We start from the raw sequence: 15,157 nt of genomic DNA, 5'->3' as shown, positions 1-15,157 counted from the left end.
CTCTTAGGTTATGAACAATTTAATGTCATGCAGAATAAACCATAAATTCCAGAATCCAAATTAAATGCACATAATTATTTAGCATAATTTAGTGAACACACTTTGTGATGCGTGCCTTCCTTTGCTGCTCCCGAACCGAACAAGACAAGTTAGAACGTCAAACGTCGTCCCTCCGTAGAAAGTCCACAATACGTTCGAATCCGCCTTAGATCATACCAACTAGGATATAAAATAAGGTTTATGATTTCGGGATCTCACTTTTAGGTGATAGACGAAATGTATTGAATTATGTGTTTTAATTCATGTCCATAGGCCATGTATTTATAGGAAATAGGAAAGACCCTAGGAGCCAAAACCCTAGAACGAATTAGGCAGTTTTGGAAAAATTCCCAACACTGCCAATATAATAGCCCAAAATTTTTAAGCAGCTTTTAATTAATTGTTAATTTTGTTTATTAGCTTAATTTATTTATCTTAAAATTGTATTTTTAAATGTTAGAAAAAATTAAGTTTTGAGATAATGATTTCTTAGTAATATTAAAGGTAATTTGGTACATGTATTTACTAAATCTAATTTTTGCTTAAATTACTACTTTACCCTTGGAGATTAGTCAATTTTTTTTGTTTCTCTCTTGCATCCGTGTCAAGTGATGGAGCTTCCATCAAATTGATTGTTGTCAACTTGTCAACCTCTCAAATAATCAACCCCATCTTTGTGATTTTTGTGTCTAATTAGCTAATTCTTATGAATGGATTAAAAGCTATCAAAGGATAATGCCTATGGTATTTTTTTTTTCCTCTTTAGTCTCTATATCAGCACTAGCTTCTATTCGTGATATTTTGAAGACCTTGTGCTCATTTTTCGCTCCTAGTTTCTAAACAAAAGTTGTAGATCTCTTTGATTAGATGAATTTAGGCGCAAAAATCACTCAGTTTGGAGCTGTATCCTAGGAGATACGCCCTTCGCTTGTCGCTGCTGCTGCAGTTGTTTCTTTCAGCACCAGCCTCTATTTCGTACATTTATCTTCATTATAAAGACATTTTTAGCCAATTATGTCTTCAGGAATTTTGTAGCTCTCTTCCAGATATCCAATTTAGGCTCAAGAATCACTCAATTCGGAGTTGTGTGCAAGGAATTAGAACCCTGAGAGTTCCGCGGTACTGCTGCATCGTTGTTGTTGTTGTTGTTGCTGCGTGTTCTTTGTACTGCAGCAGATGAGGTTGTTGTTGTTGGTCTCTATGCCCCTACTGCTAAGTTGCCATTGCTGTTTTTCTTCCTCTGTTTCTTCAATTTACTCTTGTTCCCTTCTTCTCAAATGGAAGTGTGAAGAATGTTGGAGAATCATTTTGGAATTCAAGCATCCGTTATGGAAATCAAGGATTGTGAGTTCTTGGAGTAGTGGTATTAATGGAGTTATTTAAGGTACACATTGTCCATCCACTTTGATGAAAATTTATAGCTTGTGTTATCTTTATTTTAAGAATGTGATTTACGTTTAACAATATGAATTTCGATTTAAGTTTTACTTATAATATTGTGATTTGGAAATCCTATATAAGATGTGAATATGAACATTTATAGAATTTCAATAATTTAATATTTGTGTTTTTAATCTATATATATCTCAATTGGTTTAAACATGAGGATTGTGAAAGCTCAATTTTTGAGACTTGAAATTTTGTTCGTGAGACATTTTGATACATTTGAAAATGAAACTTGTGCCAATTCGATTGTGAGACTTGTGAAGATTTGGTAGCGAGATTTATTAAGGTTTGGTTACATAGTTGGAGGATGTGACCCATGTGAGATTTATAAAGATACATATATTTGTTAAGAATGATATGGGTTGTAATGTAATCGGAATACCATACTCTATGTCGGCTTATGTTAGCTTCATTATATTTAGTGCATTTCGGAAATTACAGTTGAATATCATTATGGGTAATCAAGCTATAGATATGACAAATTATGAAATAAGGTACGGAGTACATGATTAGGGAACTATGAGTGTGACTCATAAATATTAACCTATGTTGGTATTAATAAGGTTTAGCAGGGACTATCGGTTGAATCATAAGCGATAGATATATTCCTCTATATTCTTTTGTTTTTCTTGTACTATTATTTGAGCGATATAATTTTATAATAAGATCTATAAGATAAATATTTTCTTTATGTTATAGTTAACATTGTCACTAAACGGTAGTTTTACTAACATATTAGTTATTGTATAATTCTAACTCGAATATGATGATAAGGATTGGTTACAACGTGGATGGCTTTTTGAAATAAGTTTTAAGAATTGGGTAACCATAAAAATAAACTCATTGATCTTCTATAAAACTCCAGTTTTGTGCTACTCAATATATAATGTATTTTAATTTTCCGAATTATGATTTATGGCCTATATTTACCAAGTTATCCTTTATCGAGTTTTGAAACTCAATGTTTATTAAATTATTTCATTTGAGATCTTTATACGGTTTCTGTAAAGAGTATGTTTGAATTTAAAAGTTTAAGATTATTCTTTGACTAAGATAAAATAATATAAATGATATATATTTTTTGATACGATTAGATTGTGTATTTACACATCATTTTATACTTTATTCTTAATGAGAATTATTTTTAAGATCTAAAATACAGTGTTGGGTATGTAACCACGTACGATCAAGAGAAAATTAAGTTGACTAGTCTTAATTGAGCTATTAAGCTAACTTGGGTATAACCTATATGCAACTGGAGTTAGATAAGGAATATTTTGGGTTATTATACTTGGAGTTATGAATGTTTCATACGTAGTAGTATAATAAGGGTTTGAGTTTATTATACTATTGTGACTAAAGGTTGGAGTAATTTGAAATGATGATCTTTGTGCTACAAACTTAATATTTGCGTTTTGGGACCAAGAATATATGAATATATTAATATTGAGTTTACTACTTTGTATTCGTGAGTATAATTCCTGACAAGCTTAAGGATTTCGGCTATATCTTGGATTTTAACTATATGTGAGTGCTTTCAAGCAAACCGAATAACATATAGGTGCTTAGGTTATCTTGTTTTCAAGATTTATGTATACAGAGTTTGTGAAAATCTTTGGATAAGCTATTATGATCTTTAAGCAAATCTTTTGAATGGATCTGTCAAATAGAATAAGTATCATTGTGACAATATTTTCAATTGTGTTTAATTGTGTTAATTCAGATGTGATTTGGTTTGTGATACAAGCCTTTGAAGAATTATATTTCTTAAATTTGTTAAATGAGTTTTCAAATGTGTTTTAGTGGGGAAGAAGCCGTTAACAACGGCCATGAACAACACTTGTGTATTTGTGTGTGCTCTGTGTAAATGCACATTTGTGCATTTGTGTAAATGTACATATGTACATCTGTGTGGGGACATGTCCTAAAAGTCTTGCAAGCATGTGTGAAAAGGTGGGTGATGACCCCTAAAAGTTTGGAGGCAGTGGTTCTTCAACCCGTCTCTATTCGTGTTCTCTTCCCCTAGTTAGTTTATAAGTTTTAAAGACAAACATGTTTGAATTTGCTGGAATAGGCAAATGTTGTGAAAGAATAAGTATATTTATGTGTTTTGAAATATCAAACATATATTGTTTGCAAAATTCGAAGTGTGATTTTGATACGTTATTTATCATTTGTAAGAAGTATTTTTGGGAAAATTATAGTTTTGGAGTATCAATAACTTATAGTAACTCTTTTGAAAAGTTTATACTAGTCTTATGATACAATTTCAAAAATAAATTATCAAGATCGATACGAATCGAAGTTCCAATGTCTTTGAGAGATTATATATGTGTATTGGTATGAGATATTCAGCATGGAGAATCATTAGTGGCTATTACGTTCGAGATGTGTTTGTACTTAGCTTATGTTCGTCATTAAAATCATGAGAGACGAATTGTGAATCTATGATGGATACTTTTCCAGTATGTGTTAAGGTTTGATTATGTTGAATTGTGGATTTGAAGACTTCTTATACTATGAACATCTTTTGAACACCTAGTTAATGAGTCTGAAGCCTTTGCTTAATTTATTTAATCAATCACGAATACTACAGTTATGATTAAAGATTTTATGTGAAATGATTTAAGTTCTTGCAAATTGTTTACTGAGCTTGATTTGAAATATGATTTTTGATCGTATCAAATCAATTTTACCTTACAAATAAATAAATCACGATATCATGTTTTTAAGCTACCAAAATGAGTTTCAGGTTGGACAGTGTGTACTCAGTTTTCCTGACTTTGTTCTTTGAACCTGTCCTGGTGGGGGCAGTTTCTTATGTAGTGATTTTGCAGGTTTAGTAAATGCCAAAGTTAAACCAAGGATCGTGAGCAGGCCAAGGGAAAGAGGTGTGCTAGCTGGACTGTATGAATTGAATAAGGTTGTAGTAGTTGTATTTGTGAGTATTCTTAGGTTAATTATGAGAATTGTTGATGAGATTGGTTTTGTTCTTGGTGGATTAAGAGTTAAGTTTGATTAATGTTTAATAAGCTATTCTAATTAGCAGCTCATAGAGAGCAGGTTGTTACAACCAAAACCCTAGAGCAGTCTTCCACCTTGGTGCACAAGCAAAGCCTTGAGGCTTGCTTTATGTGTTGGCCCAAATAGCGTTTACCAGCTCCAGGCACGCGCGCGTGCTGGGCGTTGGGCCTGGCGTGTTGCCATGTACGTTGGGCCTTGTGGCTTGGCGTGCACTGCTGTGCGCTGGACCTTGCTGCCTGGCGTGTTGCGATGCATTTGTGGGCTGGCTCGTCGAGCGATGGGTTGGCCTATGCATTAGGCTGTCGCTGTCGAGCTTCCGATTTGTTTTTTCGATTCCGGAATTCATTTCCGATTTGAACAATATTTACGTTGTCCATAATATTTCCGATTTCGACAATATTTCCGATTTCGACAATATTTCCGATTCCGGTAATATTTCCGTTTCCGATAATATTTCTGATAATATTTCCGATATGAACCATATTTCCGTTTTCAGATATATCTTCAACTTCGCTAATATTAGTATTTCCGTTATGAACCATATTTCCGTTTCCGGTAATATCTTCATTTCCGGCAAATATTATTTCTTTGCCTTTTGACAGTTTGTTTAGCTCCAACTGAAACCAACAACCGTGATTTCCGAATATCCATAATTAGAGTATTTACTTAATATAATATTCACCTAAATACTTGATCTTTTCACGTACTATTTGTGTGACCCTACGGTTCAGTCAAGAGTAAGTTGTGATATTAATAACATTAATTCCATTTGAACTGAAGCGGCCTCTAGCTAGGCATTCAGATCACTTGATCTCACTGAATAATTAACTTGCTTAATTAATATTGAACCGCATTTATTAGATTTAGCATTAAATGCAAACTTGGACCAAGGGCATTATTTTCTTCAGTATGGGTGGACACATAACATACACGGGATGTGGTCCATGGGCCATGGGCCTTGGTACTTGGGCTCTTGGGAATGCGGTTCGCGGGCGTGGTGCGGGTTTTGTGGGCCTTACCTATTCTTTTTGGTACTAGGTTGTTTGTTTAAGTCATTGTTACTGGAGTCTGTATTGATTACGTAACCGTTGGATTAATTAACCTTAATGACGTCCGTTACAAGATTAATTATTTTTGTCCGTTTTTTTGCCGTTACAATCTTCATTGTTCCAGCCGTTTATGTTTGTTGCTCTCCTTAATTCTGATTACTTAATCAGAATTTCGGTTCATTTCCAATATACAAAAACTGTTCAAACACTTTCCAGAAAAACGAACACACATTCATTTTCTCTCACACAAATTGCTCTCGGTTTTGGGCATATGTTATGGCTCCATCCAGTTTTGTGAGTGCACATAATGTCGGCGTTGCTCTAATACTGGAGAGCGATCACATTCTTTTCTACTGCACCGGGAGGTAGCGCGGTATCGTCAATTAGGACAGTGGGTGTCCACGACACAACATTGTTCATCAACCATATAAGTTTATTCTAATTTCAGTTTAATCGCAACAGGTGTTGTCCTTCTCAAGAATAGATAAAGTATTAGAAGATTAGCAAAGCATCCGAAAACCCAACAATCCACATATAAATTCATCAAGCGTGGAAAAATAAAAAAGCTACTCCAGTAGAGTAATCCGCTCAAGCCAACGTTAACACCCATCAATAACATACACCGGATGAAGTGGTTTTTACAACATGTAATTCCAAACACTATTAACAAAATTCCAAGGTTTTAAGGACATGTACAACATGACCTATGTGGATGAGAAGTGGTTTTTCATGTCTAAAACAAGTCAAACATTTTACTTAGTATCCAAAGAGACTCACCCTTAGACCACGTGCATCCTTGACCTTCGGTCAAATGAAAAAATATTTCTCTCTCATCCTTCTCCTTCTTCCACCTCATTTTCCACTAACTTGACATACCTTTTACTTAAATATCTTTTTTTCTTCTACAATCTTGACTCAAGGTTACGACTCTCTTTCCCCTACTTTTTACATATACACAATACACCATCTCAAATCCTCTCCTCCTAATTACTACTAATTACAATAAATAAATGAGATTAATTAACAAATTAAATTAGATTAATAAATAAATGAAATAATTTTTTTTAATTTAGTCCATATTATTGCTACTAATTACAATAAACAAATATTACTTTGTATTATTTCTGTACTAAACATAAATAGCGATTAATTAAAAAAAATAAAAGGAAGAATAATAAAAGGTGCAGCTCAAGCTAATCAAAAACATATTTGCATGCTTCCATTTTTGCCTTTCGGGTATTGACAGAAGGGGCACATATGTGACCCTTGTCAAATTTTAGTTGAACTTGCCAGCATGGTAGGTAAACATTGTAAATACTTTGAGATGTAAAATATCACTTGACAACAAACATAAGTCAAGGTTGTACATGCTCTTAGAACAAGTGCAACCTTGACATAATATGTCTGTTAAGTTGCACTTGACATGCTCATTTTCTTTTAATGTTGACTGAGTATGCATGTCAAATGCTAAGCTTTCTTGACTCATGTCATATACGTACTTGACTTGTTGGACAACTAAATATTAGGCTTTATTTTTATTTTTATTAGTTTTCTTTTTAGTTTGCTTTTTTAGAATAATCTTTATTAGTTTGTTTACTTGTTTAATTTTTATTTTGTATGTATGCAAATTATTAACCTTTTTATTATCCATAACTTTTATTAATAATTATTAAATAATGACAATATTTATTTATTCAATTAAATAAAAAAATAATAATATCAAATACGTAATAAATAAATTTTTTTGATTTTATTAATTATAATTTAATTCCAAATTTATTAGTTTGTTAAAATAAGAAATTGTGTTGGAAAGATAATTTGAAACGGAGTATATGTAAAATAGGTAAAATAAATAAGTGACCTTGAGTCAAGATTGCGGAAGAAAAATAAAGGATTTAAGTAAGGGGTATGTCAAGTGAGTGGAAGATGAGGTGGGAGAAAAGAAAAGATGAGAGATAAATTATTTTTCAGTTGACCGGAGGTCAAGGAGATGCACATGGTCTTATAGGCACATAAAATCTAAAATGTTCACATTGAAGGTAATATTTGAAACAACCGTTGCAAGACCTTAACTTTAATGAGGAAGGCACTTTGTGAAGATTGATTTTTCTAAAGGAAGGCACTTGGGAAAATTTTTCTAAAAATGGAGGAAATTGAAATTCATGGGAAGTTTGGGTTCCTATAAAACATGGGAAGTAAATTACCCTAGTCCCCTCGGATTAATCAAAGTTCATAGGAATTTCTAATTCCCAGTTGTCAACCAAACAACTTTAAGAAAGTCTCATGAATTTAACAAGGGAACTAATTTTCCTTGAATTACAACTTCCTATGGGAATTCAATTCCCATATCAACCAAACAAGCCCTAAAAATTGGTTGTGTGAAATTTAAAAGAGATAAAAATTTCGGGCTAATTGTATTTTATGTGAAAGTATAGATGTGATCTCATAAGTTTTTATGATAATGATACAATGACCTAAAACAACTAGGGCTGTCAAATCTCAACCCGAATCGTTGAACCCTTTGGGTTAATCCGAATCGTTAAGAACCCGGACTGTTAATAACCCGTTAGTTGGAACTCGAAAACTAACCGATCTGATAACATTCAACTCGAACCTGAACCGTATCGAAAATATTAAACCGATTAAGACCTGATACCCGATAGCAAACCGCCATGCGTCAACCCGAACCGTTTCTACCCGAATGGACCCAGGAACCGTTAAAGACCCGATTATTTTAACTCGAACCGTTTCAACCTGGGAAAAACCCATTCACAACCCAAACTGTTTCAACACGAACTGTATACAACCCGAATTGTTTCAACCCAGACCGTTTACAACCCGGATCGTTTACAACCCATAACCCGGATAATTATGTGGACTTTTAGTTCAAACTAACTATGATGATCAATTCATCAGTTATTAGCTTATTAGAGTAATAAAATGTAGAATGTTATATTCCTTAATTCTTAACAATGTTATAAAAGTATAAAACTCACGAATTTGTATTATTTTATTAGCCTTGCACTTTTTGATTGACTCGTATTCAACTGACTAATCGTCTAATCACTAGAGGAAAAAACTTGATAAGTTGCTCTTAAAAGTGGCTTATAAGTTGCCCTTCGTAAGTGCCACCAATGGGAGGGTCACTTTTGTAAAATTATCAAAAGTTGCCCTTAAAAAGGGCAACTTATAATCTTATAAGGTGCCCTTGTTGCAAACAAGAGCACCTTATGTGAAACTTATAAGTTGCCCTTGTTGCAAACAAGGGCACCTTATAAGCTGCATATAACTTGCTCTTGTTGCAAACAAGGGCAACTTTAAAGTTTTTTTTTTTAAAAAAAAAAAAAAAAACTGCAATATAATTTCTGATTTTGCAATATAATTTCTGTTTCATCAAACATCAGCTTGACATTCTCAAAAATGATATAAATTTCAAATTTCCAATAATATTACCGAATTTATTCAAATGTAATTAATTAAATCGATAAATAACAAAATAATGTAAGAGTCACGAATAACTACAAGCCTTCTCTATTTATTACACTGAGGGTAGTTCACAATCGTTGAAGTAATTAAGTAACCCACTTGTCTCGAACTTCATCCAACTCCTTTTTGGTAAAGGGCCCCTCCCTTGGAATTTTGAAAACCTTTAAAAGAACACCGTACATGCGAACCAATAAATTAAATTAAGTTTCATATGCGAAAACAAAAATTATATTGGTCGCGAAAACAATTATATTGGCCAAAAATGACATTTTTGAACCCAACTACCAACAAACGAATCTCTTTCCACATTCTAACCCTTTTTCATGATTTATAAGATTAGTCAGATGATTATAAGACTAATTTCAAGTTCTTTATGCACGCTATTGGTCATTTGGATCGATATAGGTCATTTATGGCCAAAAATAGCATTTTCGATCCCAACTACCAACAAACGAACATATATCCACATTCTAAACATTTTTCATGATTTAGATGATTAGTTATATGATTATAAGACTCATTTCAAGTTCGTTATGCACGCCTATGGTTCATTTGGGTCGATATAGGTCATTTATGGCCAAAAATGGCATTTTCGATCCCAACTACCAACAAACGAACCTATTTCCATATTCTATACGTTTTTCATGATTCATATGATTAGTTATATGATTATAAGACTCATTTCAAGTTCGTTATGCACGCCTAAGGGTCATTTGGGTCGATATAGGTAATTTATGGCCAAAAATGGCATTTTCGATCCCAACTACCAACAAACGAACTTATATTCAAATTTTAAACCTTTTTAATGATTAATATGATTAGTTAAATGTTTATGAAACTCATTTCAAGTTCGTTAGGCACGCCTAAGGGTCATTTGGGTCGATATAGGTCATTTATGGCCAAAAATGGCATTTTCGATCCCAACTACCAACAAACGAACCTATTTCCATATTCTAAACGTTTTTCATGATTCATATGATTAGTTATATGATTATAAGACTCATTTCAAGTTCGTTATGCACGCCTATGGTTCATTTGGGTCGATATAGGTCATTTATGGTCAAAAATGGCATTTTCGATCCCAAATATCAACAAATGAACCTAAGGACACTTTCTAAATCTTTTTTATGTTTGATATGATAAGTTAGAGCCTTAAAGGTTACTAAGATTTATTTCAAGTTCTTTATGCACATCTAAGGCTCATTTGGCCCGATATAGGTCATATTTAGCCAAAAATGGCATTTTCGATCCCAAATATCAACAAATGAACCTAAGGACACTTTCTAAACCTTTTTTATGCTTAATATTCTTAGTTAGAGGTTACTAAGATTCATTCCAAGTTATTTATGCACATCTAAAACTCATTTGGCTCGATATAGGTACATATGTCCTATAACGCCCAAAACGAGCCTTGGATGTGCATAAATTGACCAAAGTAGATTAGAATGAGGATTGGCAACCTAATACTAAGTGTATTAAACATGAAAAGGGTTTAGAATTCTTATTTTGGTTCATTAGTTGAGAGTTGGGAGCGAAAACGGCTATTTTAGTCAAAATATGACATATACGATCAAACTAGCCTTAAATGTGAATAAATTGACCAACGTGGATGAGAATAAGGGTTGACAACCTAATACTAAGCGTATTAAACATGGAAAGGGTTTAGAATTCCTATTTTGGTTCATTAGTTGAGAGTAGGGAGCGAAAAAGGCTATTTTAGTCAGAATACTAAGTTTTTACTGGTTTGGGTGAAAATCTATTTCTAATACAGTGAGCTACGAAGTATCATTGTAATAAAATGTATGTCACTTGAGTGAGTAGGGAGCGAAAAAGGCTATTTTAGTCAGAGTTCGTACTTTTTTCTCTTATAAATCACAAGATAATAAAATGTATGTCACTACGAAGTATCATTGAGCTGATAACAAATCTGACATGGGGCATCACTTACCTATTGACAGCCAGGTCTTTTTCCAAGTAGCCTGACAACAGTCCTTTACCATTAGTGTACTTCAACCATTTATAAGATGATCCCCTCTCCCCTTCCTAACCCAAAGGCCGGTTTGACATGACTGTGCAAATAATGTGGTCATCAGGCTACATGGAAAGAAAATATATAAGAAACAGCTCTCAGAAGCATCATAACAAAACTAAAATGAATGTCTAGATCAATACAAAGATGCACAAGAAAGAAAAATTCTCATGCCCTTGCACTCTTAAAATAAAGAGAAACACTGAGAATTGGGAGACTAATAAAAATATCATGCAACTATGAAGGATGAAAGAGATAACCACTTCAGTGCTAAAAGAATAAGATCGAAATCAAGAAACTAGATAAAGAAAGGAGATTAAATAATCCATGTGTATTATGTTGCCCTCAATCGACTAGTAGTCCAACAGGAAAAGAAGAATATTGATGTCAAACAGGCACACATCTTAGTTCTACTTAAACAACATGGAGACTACTACAGAACAAGAAAGCTTCATGACGAACGGGGGGGGGGGGGGGGGGGGGGGGGGAGATGAAGAAGCAGCTTGTGTAGTCTATTCTCATGAGATTTATGAGTATGGGAAAACTGAGGTTACACAGAAATTACAGTATCAAAAGACATATGCGGTGTTATCAGCTCACTACAACTAAACTAGGACACAAATGTCTACACACTCTATACTCATACCTTGAACCATTCAAGTTTCTTTCATAACCATCACCACTAAAAGCTATGTTGGTTTCGTCTGATAGATTGTGTTCCCAGATCTGATGTTGGCCAGCTATTTCTATATAAACCTTTTCTCTGACAGGATCAAAAAAGACATCCCACGGAGAATTGAGGAGCTTAAATCACATCACAACTTGTAAACAACAAGAATCTTAAGAGTGATTTTAGTAGCATAAAGTAAGAGTATATTATCTATTGAGCATAGAGGAAACTATATGTCCTTCTCTAATCATACCTGAGACGTTCCCCTTCTTCCTCCTTTGTAATCAGAGCCCTTTGTACCATTGCCAGCAAGTGTGCCGACCATGTCATTGACAAAATTGATCTCTCTGAAAATTAAATCAACATAAGAGACAAAATCTTGTCTTGAGAATCCACCACTGACTATATTCAAAAGAGAGAATCAACACTCTTCAATTTTTACCATTAAGGTAAAATAATTCCAATAAGATCTGCATATCACTTTCATATATAGACACAAAAGAGGGAAGAAAGGAATAGAAGTGGACAAAGAAACTAAGGATTATGCTAAAATCATTCCAGTATCATGTTAATGCATGTACGGAATATTTTTACCATTAAGGTAAAATAATCATGAATTTCACTTCTAAATGGCATCTGATCTGATGCAATTAAGTTACTAAAAGAACATATTTAACAAATAGTGCATGAACAAGACCACATAATTTATGAAATAAAAAAAAATGACTAAAACAATCTAATAACATGCATCATACAAAATTGTCAAACCAGAGAGAGAAGCAATTTGAATAAAACAATCAAATTACATGCCAGAAGATGTCACTATTACCAAAGCAGAGTAGCAGACAACTGGTAACTTCTGAGTTCTGACTACACTAAAGCCAAATCAATATTGTGACAAAGTGTCTTCCTGGTTATGTTACATTGAAAAGCAAAATTGACATCATCGCGTTGAAATGCTGAAAATCCAACATTTCCAGCATGATTAACTATCCCAAAGAGATTTATGTTGTACTCCAATTGACATAACACAATAAGGTTAGTAGACAAGCAAGTTATTCAGCCTCCGTATCAAAGAAAATAAAACCTACTAACTAACATAAATGACATCATTTATACCAAATTAGGATTGCCAACTATGATGATGAGGAAGGAGGAAAAAGAAGGTTGCAGCAAGAAAAAGTACGGGTATATGATTATGAACGATGTTATAGGATCCAATAACAAACTCTGATGTACACAACTATGGTTCAAAAACAGCAGAAACCTACTAGATAAAAAGTACGTACAATTAGATAGTTGTGCAAATAAAAGTATGCCTGGAGTTTTAAACTGAAAGAATTCACATTAAGGGAGTTTCAGTTAGCTGCCACGACAAAATGCGATCATTCTAAGTCACAACAACCTGAGTAAAGGATAAACCATGAGAGATTCTTCCACTCCAAGTCTACAGATTCTGCCTCCATTCTTATAAAACTAATCAACACAAAAGAAAAACCCATAGTGAAACTTAAAATGTAATTACTTAAAATGTTGTTGGACTACTCTCAAATTTTCATAATTTTTTTTTCTACGGACAGATGATTAAACATATTAATGGTAGAAAAGTTGTGCGTTAATTAGCTAGAAATCAAGGTGTCACAACTAAGCTAACTTTAAAGGTCAATAACAAATACAAACATGAACTCAATTCCAGTTAGCAAATGCTGCAAAGCTCGGATAATCTCAAATAAACCCAAATGAAGCATATAATTGAAAAAAGAGAAACAGCACAAATATGATTACTATTTCAGAAATTCTCCTTGAATCAATACAATCTTGACAAATTAAGCTTTCAAATTATTTTATACAGGACAAAAGATTAAAAAGCTGGAACATAAACCCTAGAGAGAGATAATTGAAACTGAAAGAGGGAAAATAAGAGGAAGAAGAGGAGACAGAGAGAGAGAGTTAGTACCGAGAGCGAGGCGGAGGGAAGGGAGGTCGCCGGACTGAGAGACGGCGGCGAGTTGGCGGAGGTGGGGAGGAGTGTCGTCGAATTGAGCGTCAACGACAAGACCATCTTCAACGTCGGTGACTAGCTTTCTCTTCCTCGAACTCGACTGCTCGGATCGTTGGTGGTTGCGGCCTGCGGTGGATGCGGGGAAGAGAGAGAGGGAACAGGGAGATGGTTTGCAGGGTTAGAGCAGGGAGGAGAGGCAGTGTTGGTTTCTTTTTTTAGTTCCTAAAGGTTAAAGGTTGCCTTTGTTTGGAATTAAAAGTTCAGATTTTTTTTTTTTTTTTTTTTTTTTTTGTTCTTATAAGTTGCCCTGTTTAATAAGGGAGATTTTTAATGAGCAACTTATAAGGATTTTTCCTCTAGTGAATCGATCATTAAGCTAAATTGAATCGAAAAGCTATGTTGTTTTAATTGAATCGACTTAATTCATTAACAATTGAACTTGTTTGTCTCGTTTCATTGTTGAACATGCTAGTCTCGTTGTTGTTTAAACTAATATGAATATATGACAAACTCGTATTTACAAACTTACAAATTCATTACGTATTAATTCATCATTACCGATTATTAGTTACTACATTATTATTTAGTTCATAAATACATGTTTCGTAATACTCTGGCATGGTGACTTGGTGAGGGAGGGCATAAATGATTTTGATTCCATTTGAATAATATGATTGGTAAATATTACAGGACATAATAAAAGACATTGACTGACTTTTCTTAATTAAGTTTATGAAATTAATTTGATAGTGAACATTACTACAATAGTTGTTTGTCAAAAAAGAAAATAACATTAGTTATAAATCACGTAATCAAATTATATGGCCTCTTTTACCTTTCACTTTGCTTTAATAATGTAGATATTATAATAATAAACGTATTGAAAATTGTGATTTTAGTAATAACCCGACATTGTTTGTAATTTGTATCCGAATTGATCTGACTAAACATGAACCCGACGCGATATGAACCCGGCCCGATTACAATCCGGCTAAACCCGCTAACAAACCGAACCGAATTGACCCAACCAGACTACAATCCGAACCGATCTGACCTGGACCGGTGTGAACCCGAACCGATTATAACCCGAACCAATATGAACCCGACTTAAACCGTTTATGACCCGACTAAATATGACCCGACCCGATATGAACCTGAACCCGAATCCACGAACCCGAACCAAAACTGAATCATTGACCCGATTTGACACCCCTAAAATTTAACAACAAATGGACAAACAGAAAGGGGACAAACGGAGGGACTGAGGGAGTCGTACTTAGGGGTGTGCAAAAATTGGTCCGGACCGAAAAAATGGACCGGACCGGACCGACCCAGACCGGACCAGACCGGACCGAAGACAATCGGTCCGGTCATCGGGTCGAGAAATATCAATTTCCGGTCTTCGGTCCGGT

The 15,157-nt window shown here is 34.0% G+C and overlaps 2 long non-coding RNA genes across 3 annotated transcripts; one reads left to right on the top strand and one right to left on the bottom strand.

Moving 5' to 3' along the window:
* Positions 1–701: 701 nt before the first annotated feature.
* LOC110774910 (uncharacterized) lies at positions 702–4,530 on the top strand. The gene is made up of 2 exons (XR_002529613.2): positions 702–1,423; positions 4,300–4,530. It is a non-coding gene; the product is annotated as an uncharacterized lncRNA (long non-coding RNA).
* A 4,433-nt stretch (positions 4,531–8,963) lies between these two features.
* LOC110774908 (uncharacterized) lies at positions 8,964–13,977 on the bottom strand. 2 transcript variants are annotated; one of them, XR_002529611.2, is made up of 5 exons: positions 13,701–13,977; positions 11,997–12,090; positions 11,720–11,836; positions 10,993–11,138; positions 8,964–9,205 (listed from the first exon to the last, which is right to left on the bottom strand). It is a non-coding gene; the product is annotated as an uncharacterized lncRNA (long non-coding RNA). The 2 variants fall into 2 exon arrangements; XR_008930194.1 differs by lacking the exon at positions 11,720–11,836.
* Between the last annotated feature and the right edge of the window lie 1,180 nt (positions 13,978–15,157).

This window comes from Spinacia oleracea, chromosome 3 (genome assembly GCF_020520425.1).
Source record: "Spinacia oleracea cultivar Varoflay chromosome 3, BTI_SOV_V1, whole genome shotgun sequence".
Lineage (NCBI taxonomy): Eukaryota > Viridiplantae > Streptophyta > Magnoliopsida > Caryophyllales > Amaranthaceae > Spinacia > Spinacia oleracea.
Note: the sequence above shows the minus strand (reverse complement) of the source record. Positions and strands in the feature narration are given on the sequence as shown.